A 25,434-nucleotide genomic window follows, 5' to 3' on the forward strand; every position below is an offset into this window, starting at 1 on the left:
GTAGTGATGGTAGTGATGGTAGTGATGTTGTTGGTAGTGATGGTAGTGATGGTAGTGATGGTAGTGATGTTGTTGGTAGTGATGGTAGTGATGGTAGTGATGGTAGTGATGTTGTTGGTAGTGATGGTAGTGATGGTAGTGATGGTAGTGATGTTGATGATGTTGATGGTAGTGATGGTAGTGATGGTAGTGATGGTAGTGATGGTAGTGATGGTAGTGATGGTAGTGATGGTAGTGATGTTGTTGGTAGTGATGGTAGTGATGGTGATGATGTTGATGGTAGTGATGGTAGTGATGGTAGTGATGGTAGTGATGTTGATGGTAGTGATGGTGATGATGTTGATGATGTTGATGGTAGTGATGTTGATGGTAGTGATGGTAGTGATGGTGATGGTAGTGATGGTGATGATGTTGATGGTAGTGATGGTAGTGATGTTGATGGTAGTGATGGTAGTGATGTTGATGGTAGTGATGGTGATGATGTTACCACTCCATTTTGAGATTTGGTCTTCACGCTGATCCTGCAAAGTCCAATTCCTGGAAACAAAAACCGCATCAGGGTGAGTGAGTGAGTGGGTGGGTGAGTGGGTGGGTGAGTGGGTGGGTGAGTGGGTGGGTGAGTGGGTGGGTGAGTGGGTGGGTGAGTGGGTGGGTGAGTGGGTGGGTGAGTGGGTGGGTGAGTGGGTGGGTGAGTGGGTGGGTGAGTGGGTGGGTGAGTGGGTGGGTGAGTGGGTGGGTGAGTGGGTGGGTGAGTGGGTGGGTGAGTGGGTGGGTGAGTGGGTGGGTGAGTGGGTGGGTGAGTGGGTGAGTGAGTGGGTGGGTGAGTGAGTGGGTGGGTGAGTGGGTGAGTGAGTGGGTGGGTGGGTGAGTGGGTGGGTGAGTGGGTGGGTGAGTGGGTGGGTGGGTGGGTGGGTGAGTGGGTGAGTGGGTGAGTGGGTGGGTGAGTGGGTGAGTGAGTGAGTGGGTGGGTGAGTGAGTGGGTGGGTGGGTGGGTGAGTGGGTGAGTGGGTGAGTGGGTGGGTGAGTGGGTGAGTGAGTGAGTGGGTGGGTGAGTGAGTGGGTGGGTGGGTGGGTGAGTGAGTGGGTGAGTGAGTGGGTGGGTGAGTGGGTGAGTGAGTGGGTGGGTGGGTGAGTGAGTGGGTGGGTGGGTGGGTGAGTGGTGTGAGTGGGTGAGTGGGTGAGTGAGTGGGTGGGTGGGTGAGTGGGTGGGTGAGTGGGTGGGTGAGTGGGTGGGTGAGTGGGTGGGTGAGTGGGTGGGTGAGTGGGTGGGTGAGTGGGTGGGTGAGTGGGTGGGTGAGTGGGTGGGTGAGTGGGTGAGTGAGTGGGTGGGTGAGTGAGTGGGTGGGTGAGTGGGTGAGTGAGTGGGTGGGTGGGTGAGTGGGTGGGTGAGTGGGTGGGTGAGTGGGGGTGGGTGGGTGGGTGGGTGAGTGGGTGAGTGGGTGAGTGGGTGGGTGAGTGGGTGAGTGAGTGAGTGGGTGGGTGAGTGAGTGGGTGGGTGGGTGGGTGAGTGGGTGAGTGGGGTGAGTGGGTGGGTGAGTGGGTGAGTGAGTGAGTGGGTGGGTGAGTGAGTGGGTGGGTGGGTGGGTGAGTGAGTGGGTGAGTGAGTGGGTGGGTGAGTGGGTGAGTGAGTGGGTGGGTGGGTGAGTGAGTGGGTGGGTGGGTGGGTGAGTGGGTGAGTGGGTGAGTGGGTGAGTGAGTGGGTGGGTGGGTGAGTGAGTGGGTGGGTGGGTGAGTGAGTGGGTGGGTGGGTGAGTGAGTGGGTGAGTGGGTGAGTGGGTGAGTGAGTGGGTGGGTGGGTGAGTGAGTGGTGGGTGGGTGGGTGAGTGGTGAGTGGGTGAGTGGGTGAGTGAGTGGGTGGGTGGGTGAGTGAGTGGGTGGGTGGGTGAGTGAGTGGGTGGGTGGGTGAGTGAGTGGGTGGGTGGGTGAGTGAGTGGGTGGGTGGGTGAGTGAGTGGGTGAGTGGTGAGTGGGTGAGTGGGTGGGTGGGTGGGTGAGTGAGTGGGTGGGTGGGTGAGTGAGTGGGGTGGGTGGGTGAGTGAGTGGGTGGGTGGGTGAGTGAGTGGGTGGGTGGGTGAGTGAGTGGGTGAGTGGGTGAGTGGGTGAGTGGGTGAGTGAGTGGGTGGTGGGTGAGTGAGTGGGTGGGTGGGTGAGTGAGTGGGTGAGTGGGTGAGTGAGTGGGTGGGTGGGTGAGTGAGTGGGTGGGTGGGTGGGTGAGTGAGTGGGTGAGTGGGTGAGTGAGTGGGTGGGTGGGTGAGTGAGTGGGTGGGTGGGTGGGTGGGTGGGTGAGTGGGTGGGTGGGTGGGTGAGTGAGTAGGTGAGTGGGTGGGTGAGTGAGTGGGTGAGTGGGTGAGTGGGTGGGTGAGTGAGTGGGTGAGTGAGTGGGTGGGTGAGTGAGTGAGGTGGGTGGTGGGTGGGTGGGTGAGTGAGTAGGTGAGTGGGTGGGTGGGTGAGTGGGTGGGGGTGGGTGGGTGGGTGAGTGGGTGGGTGGGTGGGTGGGTGAGTGAGTAGGTGAGTGGGTGGGTGGGTGAGTGGGTGGGTGGGTGGGTGAGTGGGTGGGTGGGTGGGTGAGTGGGTGGGTGGGTGAGTGAGTGGGTGGGTGGGTGGGTGGGTGAGTGAGTGAGTGGGTGGGTGGGTGGGTGAGTGAGTGGGTGGGTGGGTGGGTGGGTGGGTGGGTGGGTGGGTGAGTGGGTGGGTGGGTGAGTGGGTGGGTGGGTGGGTGGGTGAGTGGGTGGGTGGGTGGGTGGGTGGGTGAGTGGGTGAGTGGGTGGGTGGGTGGGTGGGTGGGTGAGTGAGTAGGTGAGTGGGTGGGTGAGTGAGTGGGTGAGTGGGTGAGTGGGTGGGTGAGTGAGTAGGTGAGTGGGTGGGTGAGTGAGTGGGTGAGTGGGTGAGTGGGTGGGTGAGTGAGTGGGTGAGTGAGTGGGTGGGTGAGTGAGTGAGTGGGTGGGTGGGTGGGTGGGTGAGTGAGTAGGTGAGTGGGTGGGTGGGTGAGTGGGTGGGTGGGTGGGTGAGTGGGTGGGTGGGTGGGTGGGTGAGTGAGTAGGTGAGTGGGTGGGTGGGTGAGTGGGTGGGTGGGTGGGTGAGTGGGTGGGTGGGTGGGTGAGTGGGTGGGTGGGTGAGTGGGTGGGTGGGTGAGTGAGTGGGTGGGTGGGTGGGTGGTGGGTGAGTGAGTGAGTGGGTGGGTGGGTGAGTGAGTGGGTGGGTGGGTGAGTGAGTGGGTGGGTGGGTGAGTGAGTGGGTGGGTGGGTGAGTGAGTGGTGGGTGGGTGGGTGAGTGAGTGGGTGGGTGGGTGGGTGGGTGAGTGAGTGGGTGGGTGGGTGGGTGGGTGAGTGAGTGGGTGGGTGGGTGAGTGAGTGGGTGGGTGAGTGAGTGAGTGAGTGGGTGGGTGGGTGGGTGAGTGAGTGAGTGGGTGGGTGGGTGGGTGAGTGAGTGGGTGGGTGGGTGGGTGGGTGAGTGAGTGGGTGGGTGGGTGAGTGAGTGGGTGGGTGGGTGAGTGAGTGGGTGGGTGGGTGAGTGAGTGGGTGGGTGGGTGGGTGGGTGAGTGAGTGGGTGGGTGGGTGGGTGAGTGAGTGGGGTGGGTGGGTGAGTGAGTGGGTGGGTGGGTGGGTGAGTGAGTGGGAGGGTGGGTGAGTGAGTGGGTGGGTGGGTGGGTGGGTGAGTGGGTGGGTGGGTGGGTGAGTGGGTGGGTGGGTGGGTGAGTGGGTGGGTGGGTGGGTGAGTGAGTGGGTGAGTGGGTGGGTGAGTGGGTGGGTGAGTGGGTGGGTGAGTGAGTGGGTGAGTGAGTGGGTGGGTGAGTGAGTGAGTGGGTGGGTGGGTGGGTGGGTGGGTGAGTGAGTAGGTGAGTGGGTGGGTGGGTGAGTGGGTGGGGGTGAGTGGGTGAGTGGGTGAGTGGGTGAGTGAGTGAGTGGGTGGGTGGGTGAGTGAGTGGGTGAGTGGGTGGGTGAGTGGGTGGGTGAGTGGGTGGGTGAGTGAGTGAGTGGGTGAGTGAGTGGGTGGGTGAGTGAGTGAGTGGGTGGGTGGGTGGGTGGGTGAGTGAGTAGGTGAGTGGGTGGTGGGTGGTGAGTGGGTGGGTGGGTGGGTGAGTGAGTGGGTGGGTGGGTGGGGTGAGTGAGTGGGTGGGTGGGTGGGTGAGTGAGTGGGTGGGTGGGTGGTGAGTGAGTGGGTGGGTGGGTGAGTGGGTGGGTGGGTGAGTGAGTGGGTGGGTGGGTGAGTGAGTGGGTGGGTGGGTGGGTGGGTGAGTGAGTAGGTGGGTGGGTGGGTGAGTGAGTGAGTGGGTGGGTGGGTGAGTGAGTGGGTGGGTGGGTGGGTGAGTGAGTGGGTGGGTGGGTGAGTGAGTGGGTGGTGGGTGGGTGAGTGGGTGGGTGGGTGAGTGGGTGGGTGGGTGGGTGAGTGGGTGGGTGGGTGGGTGAGTGGGTGGGGGTGGGTGGGTGAGTGGGTGGGTGGGTGGGTGAGTGAGTAGGTGAGTGGGTGGGTGGGTGAGTGGGTGGGTGGGTGGGTGAGTGGGTGGGTGGGTGGGTGAGTGAGTGGGTGGGTGGGTGAGTGGGTGGGTGGGTGGGTGGGTGGGTGAGTGAGTAGGTGAGTGGGTGGGTGGGTGAGTGGTGTGGGTGGGTGGGTGAGTGGAGTGGGTGGGTGGGTGGGTGGGTGAGTGGGTGGGTGGGTGGGTGGGTGAGTGGGTGGGTGGGTGGGTGAGTGGGTGAGTGGGTGGGTGGGTGGGTGGGTGAGTGGGTGGGTGGGTGGGTGGGTGGGTGGGTGGAGTGGGTGAGTGGGTGGGTGGGTGGGTGAGTGGGTGGGTGGGTGGGTGGGTGGGTGAGTGAGTAGGTGAGTGGGTGGGTGGGTGAGTGGGTGGGTGGGTGAGTGGGTGGGTGGGTGAGTGGGTGGGTGGGTGGGTGGGTGAGTGAGTAGGTGAGTGGGTGGGTGGGTGAGTGGGTGGGTGGGGTGAGTGGGTGGGGTGGGTGAGTGGGTGGGTGGGTGGGTGGGTGGTGTGGGTGAGTGAGTAGGTGAGTGGGTGGGTGGGTGAGTGGGTGGGTGGAGTGGGTGAGTGGGTGGGTGGGTGGGTGAGTGGGTGGGTGGGTGAGTGGGTGGGTGGGTGGGTGAGTGGGTGGGTGGGTGAGTGGGTGGGTGAGTGGGTGGGTGGGGTGGGTGGGTGAGTGAGTGGGTGGTGGGTGGTGGGTGAGTGGGTGGGTGGTGGGTGAGTGGGTGGGTGAGTGGGTGGGTGGGTGAGTGGGTGGGTGAGTGGGTGGGTGAGTGGGTGGGTGGGTGGGTGAGTGAGTGGGTGGGTGGGTGGGTGGGTGAGTGGGTGGGTGGGTGGGTGAGTGGGTGTGGTGAGTGGGTGGGTGAGTGGGTGGGTGGGTGGGTGGGTGAGTGAGTGGGTGGGTGGTGGGTGAGTGGGTGGGTGGGTGGGTGGGTGAGTGGGTGGGTGAGTGGTGGGTGGTGGGTGAGTGGGTGGGTGGGTGGGTGGGTGAGTGGGTGGGTGAGTGGGTGGGTGGGTGAGTGGGTGGGTGAGTGGGTGGGTGGGTGGGTGGGTGGGTGGGTGAGTGAGTGGGTGGGTGGGTGAGTGGGTGGGTGGGTGGGTGAGTGGGTGGGTGAGTGAGTGGGTGAGTGGGTGGGTGAGTGAGTGGGTGGGTGGGTGGGTGGGTGGGTGAGTGAGTGGGTGGGTGGGTGGGTGAGTGGGTGGGTGGGTGGGTGAGTGAGTGGGTGGGTGGGTGGGTGGGTGAGTGGGTGGGTGGGTGGGTGAGTGGGTGGGTGAGTGGGTGGGTGGGTGAGTGGGTGAGTGAGTGGGTGGGTGAGTGGGTGGGTGGGTGGGTGGGTGGGTGGGTGGGTGGGTGGGTGAGTGAGTGGAGTGGGTGGGTGGGTGGGTGAGTGGGTGGGTGGGTGGGTGGGTGAGTGGGTGGGTGAGTGGGTGGGTGAGTGGGTGGGTGGGTGGGTGAGTGGGTGGGTGAGTGGGTGGGTGGGTGGGTGAGTGGGTGGGTGAGTGGGTGGGTGGGTGAGTGGGTGGGTGGGTGGGTGGTGGGTGGGTGGGTGAGTGGGTGGGTGGGTGGGTGAGTGGGTGGGTGAGTGGGTGGGTGGGTGAGTGTGGTGGGTGAGTGGGGTGGGTGGGTGGGTGGGTGGGTGGGTGAGTGAGTGGGTGGGTGGGTGGGTGAGTGGGTGGGTGGGTGGGTGAGTGGGTGGGTGGGTGGTGGGTGAGTGGGTGGGTGGGTGAGTGGGTGGGTGAGTGGGTGGGTGAGTGGGTGGGTGGGTGGGTGGGTGGGTGAGTGAGTGGGTGGGTGGTGGGTGTGTGGTGGGTGGGTGGGTGGTGGTGAGTGGGTGGGTGAGTGGGTGGGTGGGTGAGTGGGTGGGTGGAGTGAGTGGGTGGGTGGGTGGGTGGGTGAGTGAGTGGGTGGGTGGGTGGGTGAGTGAGTGGGTGGGTGAGTGGGTGGGTGGGTGGGTGGGTGAGTGGGTGGGTGGGTGAGTGGGTGGGTGAGTGGGTGGGTGGGTGAGTGGGTGGGTGAGTGGGTGGGTGGGTGGGTGGGTGGGTGGGTGGGTGAGTGAGTGGGTGGGTGAGTGGGTGGGTGGGTGGGTGAGTGGGTGGGTGAGTGAGTGGGTGAGTGGGTGGGTGAGTGAGTGAGTGGGTGGGTGGGTGGGTGGGTGGGTGGGTGGGTGAGTGAGTGGGTGGGTGGGTGAGTGGGTGGGTGGGTGGGTGAGTGAGTGGTGGGTGGGTGGGTGAGTGGGTGGGTGGGTGGGTGAGTGGTGGGTGGGTGAGTGGGTGGGTGGGTGAGTGGGTGGGTGAGTGGATGGGTGGGTGGGTGGGTGAGTGGGTGGGTGGGTGGGTGGGTGAGTGGGTGGGTGAGTGGGTGGGTGGGTGAGTGGGTGGGTGGGTTGGGTGGGTGAGTGGGTGGGTGGGTGGGTGAGTGGTTGGGTGAGTGGGTGGGTGGGTGAGTGGGTGGGTGAGTGGGTGGGTGGGTGGGTGGGTGAGTGAGTGAGTGGGTGGGTGGGTGGGTGGGTGAGTGGGTGGGTGGGTGGTGAGTGGGTGGGTGAGTGAGTGGGTGAGTGGGTGGGTGAGTGAGTGAGTGGGTGGGTGGGTGAGTGGGTGGGTGGTGGGTGGGTGGTGAGTGGGTGGGTGGGTGGGTGGGTGAGTGGGTGGGTGGGTGAGTGGGTGGTGAGTGGGTTGGTGGGTGAGTGGGTGGGTGAGTGGGTGGGTGGGTGAGTGAGTGGGTGGGTGAGTGGGTGGGTGGGTGGGTGGGTGGGTGGGTGAGTGGGTGGGTGGGTGAGTGGGTGGGTGAGTGGGTGGGTGGGTGAGTGGGTGGGTGAGTGGGTGGGTGGGTGGGTGGTGGGTGGGTGAGTGAGTGGGTGGGTGAGTGGGTGGGTGGGTGGGTGAGTGGGTGGGTGAGTGAGTGGGTGAGTGGGTGGGTGAGTGAGTGAGTGGGTGGGTGGGTGGGTGGGTGGTGTGGGTGGGTGGGTGAGTGAGTGGGTGGGTGGGTGAGTGGGTGGGTGGGTGGGTGAGTGAGTGGGTGGGTGGGTGGGTGAGTGGGTGGTGGGTGGGTGAGTGGGTGGGTGAGTGGTGGGTGGGTGAGTGGGTGGGTGAGTGGATGGAGTGGGTGAGTGGGTGAGTGGGTGGGTTGGTGGGTGTGTGAGTGGGTGGGTGAGTGGGTGGGTGAGTGGAGTGGGTGGGTGAGTGGGTGGGTGGGTGGGTGGGTGAGTGGGTGGGTGGGTGGGTGAGTGGGTGGTGAGTGGGTGGGTGGGTGAGTGGGTGGGTGAGTGGGTGGGTGGGTGGGTGGGTGAGTGAGTGAGTGGGTGGGTGGGTGGGTGGGTGGGTGAGTGGGTGGGTGGGTGGGTGAGTGGGTGGGTGAGTGGTGGGTGAGTGGGTGGGTGAGTGAGTGAGTGGGTGGAGTGGGTGAGTGGGTGGGTGGGTGGGTGGGTGAGTGGGTGGGTGGGTGGGTGGGTGAGTGGGTGGGTGGGTGAGTGGGTGGGTGAGTGGGTTGGTGGGTGAGTGGGTGGGTGAGTGGGTGGGTGGGGTGAGTGAGTGGGTGGGTGGGTGGGTGAGTGGGTGGGTGGGTGGGTGAGTGGGTGGGTGAGTGGTGGGTGGGGTGGGTGAGTGGGTGGGTGGGTGAGTGGGTGGGTGAGTGGGTGGGTGGGTGGGTGAGTGGGTGGGTGAGTGGGTGGGTGGGTGGTGTGAGTGAGTGGTGGGTGGGTGGGTGGGTGAGTGGGTGGGTGGGTGGGTGAGTGGGTGGGTGAGTGAGTGGGTGAGTGGGTGGGTGAGTGAGTGGGTGAGTGGGTGGGTGGGTGGGTGGTGGGTGGGTGGGTGAGTGAGTGAGTGGGTGGGTGGTGAGTGAGTGAGTGAGTGGGTGGGTGGGTGGGTGAGTGAGTGGGTGGGTGGGTGGGTGAGTGAGTGGGTGGGTGGGTGGGTGGGTGAGTGGGTGGGTGGTGGGTGGGTGTGGGTGAGTGAGTGGGTGGGTGAGTGAGGTGAGTGGGTGGGTGAGTGGGTGGGTGGGTGGGTGGGTGGGTGAGTGAGTGGGTGGGGTGGGTGGGTGAGTGAGTGGGTGAGTGGGTGGGTGGGTGGGTGAGTGAGTGAGTGGGTGGGTGGGTGGGTGGGTGAGTGAGTGAGTGGTGGGTGGGTGAGTGAGTGAGTGGGTGGGTGGGTGAGTGGGTGGGTGGGTGGGTGGGTGAGTGAGTGGGTGGGTGGGTGGTGTGAGTGAGTGGGTGGGTGGGGTGAGTGGGTGGGTGAGTGGTGGGTGGGTGGGTGAGTGAGTGGTGGGTGGGTGAGTGAGTGAGTGGGTGGGTGAGTGAGTGAGGTGGGTGGGTGGGTGGGTGAGTGGGTGGGTGGGTGGGTGAGTGAGTGAGTGGTGGTGGGTGGGTGAGTGAGTGAGTGGGTGGGTGAGTGAGTGGGTGGGTGGGTGGGTGGGTGGAGTGAGTGGGTGGGTGGTGAGTGAGTGGGTGGGTGGGTGAGTGAGTGAGTGGGTGGGTGGGTGAGTGAGTGAGTGGGTGGGTGGGTGGAGTGAGTGAGTGGGTGGGTGGTGGGTGGGTGAGTGGGTGGGTGAGTGAGTGGGTGGTGGGTGGGTGAGTAGGTGGGTGGGTGGGTGAGTGAGTGGGTGGTGGGTGGGTGGGTGAGTGGGTGGGTGGGTGAGGTGGGTGGGTGGGTGAGTGAGTGGGTGAGTGGGTGGGTGGGTGAGTGGTGAGTGGGTGGGTGAGTGAGTGGTGTGGTGGTGAGTGGGTGAGTGTGGGTGGGTGAGTAGGGTGGGTGGGTGGGTGGGTGAGTGGGTGGGTGGGTGAGTGGGTGGGTGGGTGGGTGGGTGAGTGAGTGGGTGGGTGGGTGGGTGAGTGGGTGAGTGGGTGGGTGGGTGGGTGAGTGAGTGGGTGGGTGGGTGGGTGGGTGAGTGAGTGGGTGAGTGAGTGGGTGGGTGGGTGAGTGAGTGAGTGGGTGAGTGGGTGGGTGGGTGAGTGAGTGAGTGGGTGAGTGAGTGGGTGGGTGGGTGGGTGAGTGAGTGGGTGAGTGAGTGGGTGGGTGGGGTGAGTGAGTGGGTGGGTGGGTGAGTGAGTGGGTGAGTGAGTGAGTGAGTGGAGTGAGTGAGTGAGTGGGTGGGTGAGTGAGTGAGGTGGGTGAGTGAGTGGGTGGGTGGGTGAGTGAGTGAGTGGGTGAGTGAGTGGGGTGGGGTGGGTGAGTGAGTGAGTGGGTGAGTGAGTGGGTGGGTGGAGTGAGTGAGTGAGTGAGTGGGTGAGTGAGTGGGTGGGTGGGTGAGTGAGTGGGTGAGTGAGTGGGTGGGTGGGTGAGTGAGTGGGTGAGTGAGTGGGTGGGTGGGTGAGTGAGTGGGTGAGTGAGTGGGTGGGTGGGTGAGTGAGTGAGTGAGTGGGTGAGTGAGTGGGTGGGTGGGTGAGTGAGTGGGTGAGTGAGTGGGTGGGTGGGTGAGTGAGTGGGTGAGTGAGTGGGTGGTGGGTGAGTGAGTGAGTGGGTGAGTGAGTGGGTGGGTGGGTGAGTGAGTGGGTGAGTGAGTGGGTGGGTGGGTGAGTGAGTGGAGTGGGTGAGTTGAGTGGAGTGAGTGGGGTGAGTGAGTGGGTGAGTGGTGGAGTGGGTGGGTGATGGTGGGTGCTGTGAGTGAGTGAGTAGGTGAGTGGGTGGGTGAGTGGGTGGGTGGGTGAGTGAGTGGGTGGGTGAGTGAGTGGGTGGGTGAGTGATGTGAGAGGGTGGGTGAGTGAGTGAGTGGGTGAGTGAGTGGGTGGGTGGGTGAGTGAGTGAGTGGGTGAGTGAGTGGGTGGGTGGGTGAGTGAGTGGTGAGTGGTGAGTGGGTGGGTGGGTGAGTGAGTGGGTGAGTGAGTGGGTGGGTGGGTGAGTGAGTGGGTGAGTGGGTGGGTGAGTGGGTGAGTGAGTGGGTGGGTGGGTGAGTGAGTGGGTGAGTGAGTGGGTGGTGGGTGAGTGAGTGGGTGAGTGAGTGAGTGAGTGGGTGAGTGAGTGGGTGGAGTGGGTGGGTGAGTGAGTGGTGTGGTGGTGAGTGAGTGGGTGGGTGAGTTGGTGAGTGAGTGGGTGAGTGAGTGGGTGAGTGGGTGAGTGGGTGGGTGAGTGGGTGGGTGCGTGAGTGAGTGAGTAGGTGAGTGGGTGGGTGAGTGGGTGGGTGGGTGTGAGTGAGTGGGTGGGTGAGTGAGTGGGTGGGTGAGTGAGTGAGCGGGTGAGTGGGTGGGTGGGTGGGTGGGTGGGTGAGTGAGTGAGTGAGTGGGTGAGTGGGTGTGGGTGGTGTGTGAGTGAGTGAGTGGGTGCGTGGGTGGGTGGGTGAGTGGGTGGGTGAGTGAGTGAGTGGGTGCGTGGGTGGGTGGGTGGGTGAGTGAGTGAGTGGGTGAGTGGGTGGGTGGGTGAGTGAGTGGGTGCGTGGGTGGGTGGATGAGTGAGTGGGTGGGTGAGTGGGTGGGTGCGTGGGTGAGTGGGTGGGTGGGTGAGTGGGTGGGTGAGTGAGTGAGTGGGTGGGTGGGTGAGTGAGTGAGTGGGTGAGTGGGTGGTGGGTGGGTGAGTGAGTGAGTGAGTGGGTGAGTGGGTGGGTGAGTGAGTGAGTGGGTGCGTGGGTGGGTGAGTGGGTGGGTGAGTGGGTGGGTGGGTGAGTGAGTGGGTGGGTGGGTGAGTGAGTGAGTGGGTGCGTGGGTGGATGAGTGGGTGGGTGAGTGGGTGGGTGGGTGAGTGAGTGGGTGGGTGAGTGAGTGGGTGGGTGAGTGAGTGAGCGGGTGGGTGAGTGAGTGAGTGGGTGAGTGAGTGGGTGGGTGGGTGAGTGAGTGAGTGGGTGAGTGAGTGGTGGGTGGGTGGGTGAGTGAGTGGGTGAGTGAGTGAGTGGGTGGGTGGGTGAGTGAGTGGGTGAGTGAGTGGGTGGGTGGGTGAGTGAGTGGGTGAGTGGGTGGGTGAGTGGGGTGAGTGAGTGGGTGGGTGGGTGAGTGAGTGGGTGAGTGAGTGGGTGGGTGGGTGAGTGAGTGGGTGAGTGAGTGAGTGAGTGGGTGAGTGAGTGGGTGGGTGGGTGGTGAGTGAGTGGGTGGGTGGGTGAGTGAGTGGGTGGGTGAGTTGGTGAGTGAGTGGGTGAGTGAGTGGGTGAGTGGGTGAGTGGGTGGGTGAGTGGGTGGGTGCGTGAGTGAGTGAGTAGGTGAGTGGGTGGGTGAGTGGGTGGGTGGGTGAGTGAGTGGGTGGGTGAGTGAGTGGGTGGGTGAGTGAGTGAGCGGGTGAGTGGGTGGGTGGGTGGGTGGGTGGGTGGGTGGGTGGGTGAGTGAGTGAGTGAGTGGGTGAGTGGGTGGGTGGGTGGGTGAGTGAGTGAGTGGGTGCGTGGGTGGGTGGGTGAGTGGGTGGGTGAGTGAGTGAGTGGGTGCGTGGGTGGGTGGGTGGGTGAGTGAGTGAGTGGGTGAGTGGGTGGGTGGGTGAGTGAGTGAGTGGGTGAGTGGGTGGGTGGGTGAGTGAGTGAGTGGGTGCGTGGGTGGGTGGATGAGTGAGTGGGTGGGTGAGTGGGTGGGTGCGTGGGTGAGTGGGTGGGTGGGTGAGTGGGTGGGTGAGTGATGTGAGTGGGTGGGTGGGTGAGTGAGTGAGTGGGTGAGTGGGTGGGTGGGTGGGTGAGTGAGTGAGTGAGTGGGTGAGTGGGTGGGTGAGTGAGTGAGTGGGTGCGTGGGTGGGTGAGTGGGTGGGTGAGTGGGTGGGTGGGGTGAGTGAGTGGGTGGGTGGGTGAGTGAGTGAGTGGGTGCGTGGGTGGATGAGTGGGTGGGTGAGTGGGTGGGTGGGTGAGTGAGTGAGTGAGTGGGTGAGTGGGTGGGTGGGTGAGTGAGTGAGTGGGTGGGTGGGTGGGTGGGGTGCGTGGGTGGGTGGGTGAGTGGGTGCGTGAGTGGGTGAGTGAGTGAGTGGGTGCGTGGGTGGGTGGGTGAGTGGGTGAGTGAGTGAGTGGGTGCGTGGGTGGGTGGGTGGGTGAGTGGGTGCGTGAGTGGGTGAGTGAGTGAGTGGGTGCGTGAGTGGGTGGGTGGGTGAGTGGGTGAGTGAGTGGGTGCGTGGGTGGGTGGGTGAGTGGGTGCGTGGGTGGGTGGGTGGGTGAGTGAGTGGGTGGGTGGGTGGGTGAGTGAGTGAGTGGGTGCGTGGGTGGGTGGGTGGGTGGGTGGGTGGGTGAGTGGGTGAGTGGGTGGGTGAGTGAGTGAGTGGGTGAGTGGGTGAGTGAGTGGGTGGGTGCGTGGGTGAGTGAGTGAGTGGGTGAGTGGGTGCGTGGGTGAGTGAGTGGGTGAGTGGGTGGGTGGGTGGGTGAGTGGGTGAGTGGGTGAGTGAGTGAGTGAGTGGGTGCGTGGGTGGGTGGGTGAGTGAGTGGGTGCATGGGTGGGTGGGTGAGTGAGTGAGTGGGTGCGTGGGTGGGTGGGTGGGTGAGTGAGTGAGTGGGTGCGTGGGTGGGTGGGTGAGTGGGTGGGTGAGTGAGTGGGTGGGTGGGTGGGTGAGTGGGTGGGTGGGTGGGTGAGTGAGTGAGTGGGTGCGTGGGTGGGTGGGTGGGTGAGTGGGTGAGTGAGTGAGTGAGTGAGTGGGTGAGTTGGTGAGTGGGTGAGTGAGTGGGTGGGTGGGTGAGTGGGTGGGTGGGTGAGTGGGTGCGTGAGTGGGTGGGTGAGTGAGTGGGTGGGTGGGTGAGTGGGTGGGTGAGTGAGTGGGTGAGTTGGTGAGTGAGTGGGTGAGTGAGTGGGTGAGTGGGTGAGTGGGTGGGTGAGTGGGTGGGTGCGTGAGTGAGTGAGTAGGTGAGTGGGTGGGTGAGTGGGTGGGTGGGTGAGTGAGTGGGTGGGTGAGTGAGTGGGTGGGTGAGTGAGTGAGCGGGTGGGTGAGTGAGTGAGTGGGTGAGTGAGTGGGTGGGTGGGTGAGTGAGTGAGTGGGTGAGTGAGTGGGTGGGTGGGTGAGTGAGTGGGTGAGTGAGTGAGTGGGTGGGTGGGTGAGTGAGTGGGTGAGTGAGTGGGTGGGTGGGTGAGTGAGTGGGTGAGTGGGTGGGTGAGTGGGTGAGTGAGTGGGTGGGTGGGTGAGTGAGTGGGTGAGTGAGTGGGTGGGTGGGTGAGTGAGTGGGTGAGTGAGTGAGTGAGTGGGTGAGTGAGTGGGTGGGTGGGTGGGTGAGTGAGTGGGTGGGTGGGTGAGTGAGTGGGTGGGTGAGTTGGTGAGTGAGTGGGTGAGTGAGTGGGTGAGTGGGTGAGTGGGTGGGTGAGTGGGTGGGTGCGTGAGTGAGTGAGTAGGTGAGTGGGTGGGTGAGTGGGTGGGTGGGTGAGTGAGTGGGTGGGTGAGTGAGTGGGTGGGTGAGTGAGTGAGCGGGTGAGTGGGTGGGTGGGTGGGTGGGTGGGTGGGTGGGTGGGTGGGTGAGTGAGTGAGTGAGTGGGTGAGTGGGTGGGTGGGTGGGTGAGTGAGTGAGTGGGTGCGTGGGTGGGTGGGTGAGTGGGTGGGTGAGTGAGTGAGTGGGTGCGTGGGTGGGTGGGTGGGTGAGTGAGTGAGTGGGTGAGTGGGTGGGTGGGTGAGTGAGTGAGTGGGTGAGTGGGTGGGTGGGTGAGTGAGTGAGTGGGTGCGTGGGTGGGTGGATGAGTGAGTGGGTGGGTGAGTGGGTGGGTGCGTGGGTGAGTGGGTGGGTGGGTGAGTGGGTGGGTGAGGTGAGTGAGTGGGTGGGTGGGTGAGTGAGTGAGTGGGGTGAGTGGGTGGGTGGGTGGGTGAGTGAGTGAGTGAGTGAGTGGGTGAGTGGGTGGGTGAGTGAGTGAGTGGGTGCGTGGGTGGGTGAGTGGGTGGGTGAGTGGGTGGGTGGGTGAGTGAGTGGGTGGGTGGGTGAGTGAGTGAGTGGGTGCGTGGGTGGATGAGTGGGTGGGTGAGTGGGTGGGTGGGTGAGTGAGTGAGTGAGTGGGTGAGTGGGTGGGTGGGTGAGTGAGTGAGTGGGTGGGTGGGTGGGTTGGTGAGTGAGTGAGTGGGTGAGTGGGTGGGTGGGTGCGTGGGTGGGTGGGTGAGTGGGTGCGTGAGTGGGTGAGTGAGTGAGTGGGTGCGTGGGTGGGTGGGTGAGTGGGTGAGTGAGTGAGTGGGTGCGTGGGTGGGTGGGTGGGTGAGTGGGTGCGTGAGTGGGTGAGTGAGTGAGTGGGTGCGTGAGTGGGTGGGTGGGTGAGTGGGTGAGTGAGTGGGTGCGTGGGTGGGTGGGTGAGTGGGTGCGTGGGTGGGTGGGTGGGTGGGTGAGTGAGTGGGTGGGTGGGTGGGTGAGTGAGTGAGTGGGTGCGTGGGTGGGTGGGTGGGTGGGTGGGTGAGTGGGTGAGTGGGTGGGTGAGTGAGTGAGTGGGTGAGTGGGTGAGTGAGTGGGTGGGTGCGTGGGTGAGTGAGTGAGTGGGTGAGTGGGTGCGTGGGTGAGTGAGTGGGTGAGTGGGTGGGTGGGTGGGTGAGTGGGTGAGTGGGTGAGTGAGTGAGTGAGTGGGTGCGTGGGTGGGTGGGTGAGTGAGTGGGTGCATGGGTGGGTGGGTGAGTGAGTGAGTGGGTGCGTGGGTGGGTGGGTGGGTGAGTGAGTGAGTGGGTGCGTGGGTGGGTGGGTGAGTGGGTGGGTGAGTGAGTGGGTGGGTGGGTGGGTGAGTGGGTGGGTGGGTGGGTGAGTGAGTGAGTGGGTGCGTGGGTGGGTGGGTGGGTGAGTGGGTGAGTGAGTGAGTGAGTGGGTGAGTTGGTGAGTGGGTGAGTGAGTGGGTGGGTGGGTGAGTGGGTGGGTGGGTGAGTGGGTGCGTGAGTGGGTGGGTGAGTGAGTGGGTGGGTGGGTGAGTGGGTGGGTGAGTGAGTGGGTGGGTGGGTGAGTGGGTGGGTGGGTTGGTGAGTGAGGTGGTGAGTCCTCACCAAACCCCAGGCTGAGCAATTCTTCTGCTGTCTGGCCCAGGTCCTCATACAGCGGTGGTGACTCCATTCTTGTTGATCTAAAAAGTCAGTCACTCAGTCAGTCACTCAGTCAGTCACTAACTCAGTCAGTCACTCACTCACTCAGTCACTCAGTCACTCACTCAGTCACTCAGCCAGTCAGTCACTCACTCAGTCAGCCACTCAGTCAGTCAGTCACTCAGTCACTCAGCCAGTCACTCAGTCAGTCAGTCACTCAGTCAGACACATATACAGAAACACAGACACACAGACACACACAGACAGAGAGACACAGACACACACACACACAGACACACACACACACACACACAGACACACACACACTGACACACACACCTACACAGACACACACACAGACACACACACACACACAGAGACACACACACACAGACAGAGACACACACAGACACACAGACACACACACAGACACACACACACACACACACAGACACACACACACAAAGACACACACATAGACAGAGACACACACACACAGACACACACACACACAGACACACACGCACAGACACACACACACATAGACACACACAGAGACACACACACACAGACACACACACACACAGACACACACACACACAGACACACACACACAGACACACACACACACAGACACACACAGAGACACACACACACAGACACACACACAGACACACACACACAGACAGACACACACACACACACACAGTGACACACACACACAGACACACACAGACACACACAGACACACACACACACAGACATACACACACAGACACCCACACACAGACACACACAGACACACACACACAGACACGCACAGACACACACACACACAGACACACACACAGACACACACACACACAGACACACACACAGAGACACACACACAGACACACACAGACACACACACACACACACAGACACACACACACACAGACATACACACACAGACACCCACACATAGACACGCACACACACAGACACACACACACAGACACACACAGACACACACACAGACACACACACACAGACACACACACACAGACACACACACACAGAGACACACACACACAGACACACACAGACACACACACACAAACACACAGACACACACACACAGACACACACAGACATACACACACAGACACCCACACATAGACACACACACACACAGACACACACACAGACACACACACACAGACACACACACACAGACACACACAGACACACACACACACACAGACACACACACACAGACACACACAGACACACACACACACAGACACACACACACACAGACACACACACACACACACAGACACCCACACATAGACACACACACATAGACACACACACACACAGAGACACACACACACAGAGACACACACACACAGAGACACACACACACACAGACACACACACAGACACACACACACACAGACACACACATAGACACGCACAGAGCGCTACACACACAGACACACACACACAGAGACACAGACACACACAGACACACACATTGAGCCCTACACACACACACACAGACACACACACACATAGACACGCACAGACACACACACACAGACACACACAGACACACACACATAGACACACACACACACAAACACACACACAGACACACACACACACAGACACACACACACAGACACGCACAGAGACACACACACACAGACACACACAGACACACACACACAGACACACACAGACATACACACACAGACACCCACACATAGACACACACACACACAGACACACACACAGACACACACACACAGACACACACACACAGACACACACAGACACACACACACACACACAGACACACACACACAGACACACACAGAGACACGCACAGAGACACACACACACAGACACACACAGAGACACACACAGAGACACACACACACAGAGAGACACACACACAGACACACACACACACAGACACACGCACACACAGACACACACAGAGACACACACACACAGACACACACAGAGACACGCACAGAGCGCTACACACACAGACACACACACACACAGACAGAGACACACGCACACAGACACACACAGAGACACACACACACAGACACACACAGAGACACGCACAGAGCGCTACACACACAGACACACACACACACAGACAGAGACACACACACACAGACAGAGACACACACACACAGACACACACAGAGACACACACACACACACACAGACAGAGACACACGCACACAGACACACACAGAGACACACACACAGACACACACACACACAGACAGAGACACACGCACACAGACACACACAGAGACACGCACAGAGCGCTACACACACAACGCCTTGCAGATGCGAAGTCAAAGAGGTCGTACGTGATGACGTCAGCACGCAGCGAACGTGATGACGTCACGGCCACACTCCCCCGCTATTAGAGGGCTGAGGTGGTGCGTGGTGACGTCACGCTCGATTGCGTGATGACGTCGCGCGCACGGTGCGCGATGACGTAGCGACGTCCTAGCGCAGTGACGTCACGGGCGGTGACGTCCCAGGCCCCTCCCCCCCGAGGGGCGGGTGGTGATGCGTGATGACGTCACGCGCGCCTGCGTCATTACGTCACGTCTCTCTCGCGCCGTTAGCTTTGCATTGTGCGCGATGACGTCGAGAAGGCCGAGCGTGGTGACGTCACGCGCGCGGTGACGTCACCACGCACGGCGACGCTTTAGCGCACGCACGAAGGGGGAGGGGTCGAGCGCGATGACGTCACCGCGTCGCGAGCAGGAGCGACGTGGTGACGTCAACAGCGTTTCGAGCGACGCGGTGACGTCACCAGAGACCCATAGACTCACACAGAGACCCATAGACTCACACAGAGACCCATAGACTCACCACCACACAGAGACCCATAGACTCACCACCACTACACAGAGACCCATAGACTCACCACCATTACACAGAGACCCATAGACTCACCACCACTACACAGAGACCCATAAACTCACACAGAGACCCATAGACTCACATAGAGACCCATAGACTCACACACAGACCCATAGACTCACCACTACACAGAGACCCATAGACTCACCACCACTACACAGAGACCCATAGACTCACATAGAGACCCATAGACTCACCACCACACAGAGACCCATAGACTCACATAGAGACCCATAGACTCACATAGAGACCCATAGACTCACCACCACTACACAGAGACCCATAGACTCACCACCACTACACAGAGACCCATAGACTCACATAGAGACCCATAGACTCACACACAGACCCATAGACTCACCACTACACACAGACCCATAGACTCACCACCACACAGAGACCCATAGACTCACCACCACACAGAGACCCATAGACTCACCACCACACAGAGACCCATAGACTCACCACCACACACAGACCCATAGACTCACCACTACACAGAGACCCATAGACTCACCACCACACAGAGACCCATAGACTCACATAGAGACCCATAGACTCACACAGAGACCCATAGACTCACCACCACACAGAGACCCATAGACTCACCACCACACAGAGACCCATAGACTCACCACCACACAGAGACCCATAGACTCACCACCACTACACAGAGACCCATAGACTCACCACTACACAGAGACCCACAGACTCACCACCACACAGAGACCCATAGACTCACCACCACTACACAGAGACCCATAGACTCACCACCACACAGAGACCCATAGACTCACCACTACACAGAGACCCATAGACTCACCACCACACAGAGACCCATAGACTCACCACCACACAGAGACCCATAGACTCACCACCACACAGAGACCCATAGACTCACCACCACTACACAGAGACCCATAGACTCACCACTACACAGAGACCCATAGACTCACCACTACACAGAGACCCATAGACTCACCACCACACAGAGACCCATAGACTCACCACCACACAGAGACCCATAGACTCACCACCACACAGAGACCCATAGACTCACCACCACACAGAGACCCATAGACTCACCACCACTACACAGAGACCCATAGACTCACCACTACACAGAGACCCATAGACTCACATAGAGACCCATAGACTCACACAGAGACCCATAGACTCACACAGAGACCCATAGACTCACCACCACACAGAGACCCATAGACTCACACAGAGACCCATAGACTCACCACCACACAGAGACCCATAGACTCACCACCACACAGAGACCCATAGACTCACCACCACTACACAGAGACCCATAGACTCACCACACAGAGACCCACAGACTCACCACACAGAGACCCATAGACTCACCACCACTACACAGAGACCCATAGACTCACCACACAGAGACCCACAGACTCACCACACAGAGACCCATAGACTCACCACCACACAGAGACCCATAGACTCACTCCCACACAGAGACCCATAGACTCACCACCACTACACAGAGACCCATAGACTCACCACTACACAGAGACCCATAGACTCACCACACAGAGACCCATAGACTCACCACCACACAGAAACCCATAGACTCACCACCACTACACAGAGACCCATAGACTCACCACTACACAGAAACCCATAGACTCACCACCACTACACAGAGACCCATAGACTCACCACCACACAGAGACCCATAGACTCACCACCACACAGAAACCCATAGACTCACCACCACTACACAGAGACCCATAGACTCACCACCACACAGAGACCCATAGACTCACCACCACTACACAGAGACCCATAGACTCACCACTACACAGAGACCCATAGACTCACATAGAGACCCATAGACTCACACAGAGACCCATAGACTCACCACCACACAGAGACCCATAGACTCACACAGAGACCCATAGACTCACCACCACACAGAGACCCATAGACTCACCACCACACAGAGACCCATAGACTCACCACCACTACACAGAGACCCATAGACTCACCACCACTACACAGAGACCCATAGACTCACCACACAGAGACCCACAGACTCACCACACAGAGACCCATAGACTCACCACCACACAGAGACCCATAGACTCACCACACAGAGACCCACAGACTCACCACACAGAGACCCATAGACTCACCACCACACAGAGACCCATAGACTCACCACCACACAGAGACCCATAGACTCACCACCACTACACAGAGACCCATAGACTCACCACTACACAGAGACCCATAGACTCACCACACAGAGACCCATAGACTCACCACCACACAGAAACCCATAGACTCACCACCACACAGAGACCCATAGACTCACCACCACACAGAGACCCATAGACTCACCACCACACAGAGACCCATAGACTCACCACCACACAGAGACCCATAGACTCACCACCACTACACAGAGACCCATAGACTCACCACCACACAGAGACCCATAGACTCACCACCACACAGAGACCCATAGACTCACCACCACTACACAGAGACCCATAGACTCACCACCACACAGAGACCCATAGACTCACATAGAGACCCATAGACTCACCACCACTACACAGAGACCCATAGACTCACCACCACACAGAGACCCATAGACTCACATAGAGACCCATAGACTCACACAGAGACCCATAGACTCACCACCACACAGAGACCCATAGACTCACCACCACACAGAGACCCATAGACTCACCACCACTACACAGAGACCCATAGACTCACCACTACACAGAGACCCATAGACTCACCACCACACAGAGACCCATAGACTCACCACCACACAGAGACCCATAGACTCACCACCACACAGAGACCCATAGACTCACCACCACACAGAGACCCATAGACTCACCACCACACAGAGACCCATAGACTCACCACCACTACACAGAGACCCATAGACTCACCACCACACAGAGACCCATAGACTCACCACCACACAGAGACCCATAGACTCACCACCACTACACAGAGACCCATAGACTCACCACCACACAGAGACCCATAGACTCACCACCACTACACAGAGACCCATAGACTCACCACCACTACACAGAGACCCATAGACTCACCACACAGAGACCCATAGACTCACCACCACACAGAGACCCATAGACTCACCACCACTACACAGAGACCCATAGACTCACCACCACACAGAGACCCATAGACTCACCACCACACAGAGACCCATAGACTCACCACATAGAGACCCATAGACTCACCACCACACAGAAACCCATAGACTCACCACCACACAGAGACCCATAGACTCACCACCACACAGAGACCCATAGACTCACCACCACACAGAGACCCATAGACTCACCACCACACAGAGACCCATAGACTCACCACCACTACACAGAGACCCATAGACTCACCACCACACAGAGACCCATAGACTCACCACCACACAGAGACCCATAGACTCACCACCACTACACAGAGACCCATAGACTCACCACCACACAGAGACCCATAGACTCACATAGAGACCCATAGACTCACCACCACTACACAGAGACCCATAGACTCACCACCACACAGAGACCCATAGACTCACATAGAGACCCATAGACTCACACAGAGACCCATAGACTCACCACCACTACACAGAGACCCATAGACTCACCACCACACAGAGACCCATAGACTCACCACCACACAGAGACCCATAGACTCACCACCACACAGAGACCCATAGACTCACCACCACTACACAGAGACCCATAGACTCACCACCACACAGAGACCCATAGACTCACCACCACTACACAGAGACCCATAGACTCACCACCACTACACAGAGACCCATAGACTCTCCACCACTACACAGAGACCCATAGACTCACCACCACTACACAGAGACCCATAGACTCACCACCACCACACAGAGACCCATAGACTCACCACCACTACACAGAGACCCATAGACTCACCACACAGAGACCCATAGACTCACCACCACTACACAGAGACCCATAGACTCACACAGAGACCCATAGACTCACCACCACACAGAGACCCATAGACTCACTACACAGAGACCCATAGACTCACCACCACACAGAGACCCATAGACTCACCACCACACAGAGACCCATAGACTCACCACCACACAGAGACCCATAGACTCACCACCACACAGAGACCCATAGACTCACCACCACTACACAGAGACCCATAGACTCACCACCACTACACAGAGACCCATAGACTCACCACCACCACACAGAGACCCATAGACTCACCACCACTACACAGAGACCCATAGACTCACGACACAGAGACCCATAGACTCACCACCACTACACAGAGACCCATAGACTCACACAGAGACCCATAGACTCACCACCACACAGAGACCCATAGACTCACTACACAGAGACCCATAGACTCACCACCACACAGAGACCCATAGACTCACCACCACACAGAGACCCATAGACTCACCACTACACAGAGACCCATAGACTCACCACTACACAGAGACCCACAGACTCACCACACAGAGACCCATAAACTCACCACCACTACACAGAGACCCATAGACTCACCACACAGAGACCCACAGACTCACCACACAGAGACCCATAGACTCACCACCACACAGAGACCCATAGACTCACCACCACACAGAGACCCATAGACTCACCACCACTACACAGAGACCCATAGACTCACCACTACACAGAGACCCATAGACTCACCACACAGAGACCCATAGACTCACCACCACACAGAAACCCATAGACTCACCACCACTACACAGAGACCCATAGACTCACCACTACACAGAAACCCATAGACTCACCACCACTACACAGAGACCCATAGACTCACCACCACACAGAGACCCATAGACTCACCACCACACAGAAACCCATAGACTCACCACCACTACACAGAGACCCATAAACTCACCACCACACAGAGACCCATAGACTCACCACCACTACACAGAGACCCATAGACTCACCACTACACAGAGACCCATAGACTCACATAGAGACCCATAGACTCACACAGAGACCCATAGACTCACCACCACACAGAGACCCATAGACTCACACAGAGACCCATAGACTCACCACCACACAGAGACCCATAGACTCACCACCACACAGAGACCCATAGACTCACCACCACTACACAGAGACCCATAGACTCACCACCACTACACAGAGACCCATAGACTCACCACACAGAGACCCACAGACTCACCACACAGAGACCCATAGACTCACCACCACACAGAGACCCATAGACTCACCACACAGAGACCCACAGACTCACCACACAGAGACCCATAGACTCACCACCACACAGAGACCCATAGACTCACCACCACACAGAGACCCATAGACTCACCACCACTACACAGAGACCCATAGACTCACCACTACACAGAGACCCGTAGACTCACCACACAGAGACCCATAGACTCACCACCACACAGAAACCCATAGACTCACCACCACACAGAGACCCATAGACTCACCACCACACAGAGACCCATAGACTCACCACCACACAGAGACCCATAGACTCACCACCACACAGAGACCCATAGACTCACCACCACTACACAGAGACCCATAGACTCACCACCACACAGAGACCCATAGACTCACCACCACACAGAGACCCATAGACTCACCACCACTACACAGAGACCCATAGACTCACCACCACACAGAGACCCATAGACTCACATAGAGACCCATAGACTCACCACCACTACACAGAGACCCATAGACTCACCACCACACAGAGACCCATAGACTCACATAGAGACCCATAGACTCACACAGAGACCCATAGACTCACCACCACACAGAGACCCATAGACTCACCACCACACAGAGACCCATAGACTCACCACCACTACACAGAGACCCATAGACTCACCACTACACAGAGACCCATAGACTCACCACCACACAGAGACCCATAGACTCACCACCACACAGAGACCCATAGACTCACCACCACACAGAGACCCATAGACTCACCACCACACAGAGACCCATAGACTCACCACCACACAGAGACCCATAGACTCACCACCACTACACAGAGACCCATAGACTCACCACCACACAGAGACCCATAGACTCACCACCACACAGAGACCCATAGACTCACCACCACTACACAGAGACCCATAGACTCACCACCACACAGAGACCCATAGACTCACCACCACTACACAGAGACCCATAGACTCACCACCACTACACAGAGACCCATAGACTCACCACACAGAGACCCATAGACTCACCACCACACAGAGACCCATAGACTCACCACCACTACACAGAGACCCATAGACTCACCACCACACAGAGACCCATAGACTCACCACCACACAGAGACCCATAGACTCACCACATAGAGACCCATAGACTCACCACCACACAGAAACCCATAGACTCACCACCACACAGAGACCCATAGACTCACCACCACACAGAGACCCATAGACTCACCACCACACAGAGACCCATAGACTCACCACCACACAGAGACCCATAGACTCACCACCACTACACAGAGACCCATAGACTCACCACCACACAGAGACCCATAGACTCACCACCACACAGAGACCCATAGACTCACCACCACTACACAGAGACCCATAGACTCACCACCATACAGAGACCCATAGACTCACATAGAGACCCATAGACTCACCACCACTACACAGAGACCCATAGACTCACCACCACACAGAGACCCATAGACTCACATAGAGACCCATAGACTCACACAGAGACCCATAGACTCACCACCACTACACAGAGACCCATAGACTCACCACCACACAGAGACCCATAGACTCACCACCACACAGAGACCCATAGACTCACCACCACACAGAGACCCATAGACTCACCACCACTACACAGAGACCCATAGACTCACCACCACACAGAGACCCATAGACTCACCACCACTACACAGAGACCCATAGACTCACCACCACTACACAGAGACCCATAGACTCTCCACCACTACACAGAGACCCATAGACTCACCACCACTACACAGAGACCCATAGACTCACCACCACCACACAGAGACCCATAGACTCACCACCACTACACAGAAACCCATAGACTCACCACACAGAGA

At 59.6% G+C, this 25,434-nt stretch overlaps 1 long non-coding RNA gene across 3 annotated transcripts; it reads right to left on the bottom strand.

Moving 5' to 3' along the window:
• Nucleotides 1-485: 485 nt before the first annotated feature.
• LOC144954815 (uncharacterized) lies at nucleotides 486-17,744 on the bottom strand. Of its 3 annotated transcripts, none has more exons than XR_013641378.1 (3): nucleotides 17,691-17,744; nucleotides 15,271-15,347; nucleotides 486-537 (listed from the first exon to the last, which is right to left on the bottom strand). It is a non-coding gene; the product is annotated as an uncharacterized LOC144954815 (long non-coding RNA). The 3 variants fall into 3 exon arrangements; XR_013641376.1 differs by lacking the exon at nucleotides 17,691-17,744 and adding an exon at nucleotides 17,654-17,688; XR_013641377.1 differs by lacking the exon at nucleotides 17,691-17,744 and adding an exon at nucleotides 17,640-17,681.
• Nucleotides 17,745-25,434: the final 7,690 nt, after the last annotated feature.

The sequence above is a fragment of the Lampetra fluviatilis genome, unplaced genomic scaffold, assembly GCF_964198595.1.
Source record: "Lampetra fluviatilis unplaced genomic scaffold, kcLamFluv1.1 SCAFFOLD_179, whole genome shotgun sequence".
Taxonomy (NCBI): domain Eukaryota; kingdom Metazoa; phylum Chordata; class Hyperoartia; order Petromyzontiformes; family Petromyzontidae; genus Lampetra; species Lampetra fluviatilis.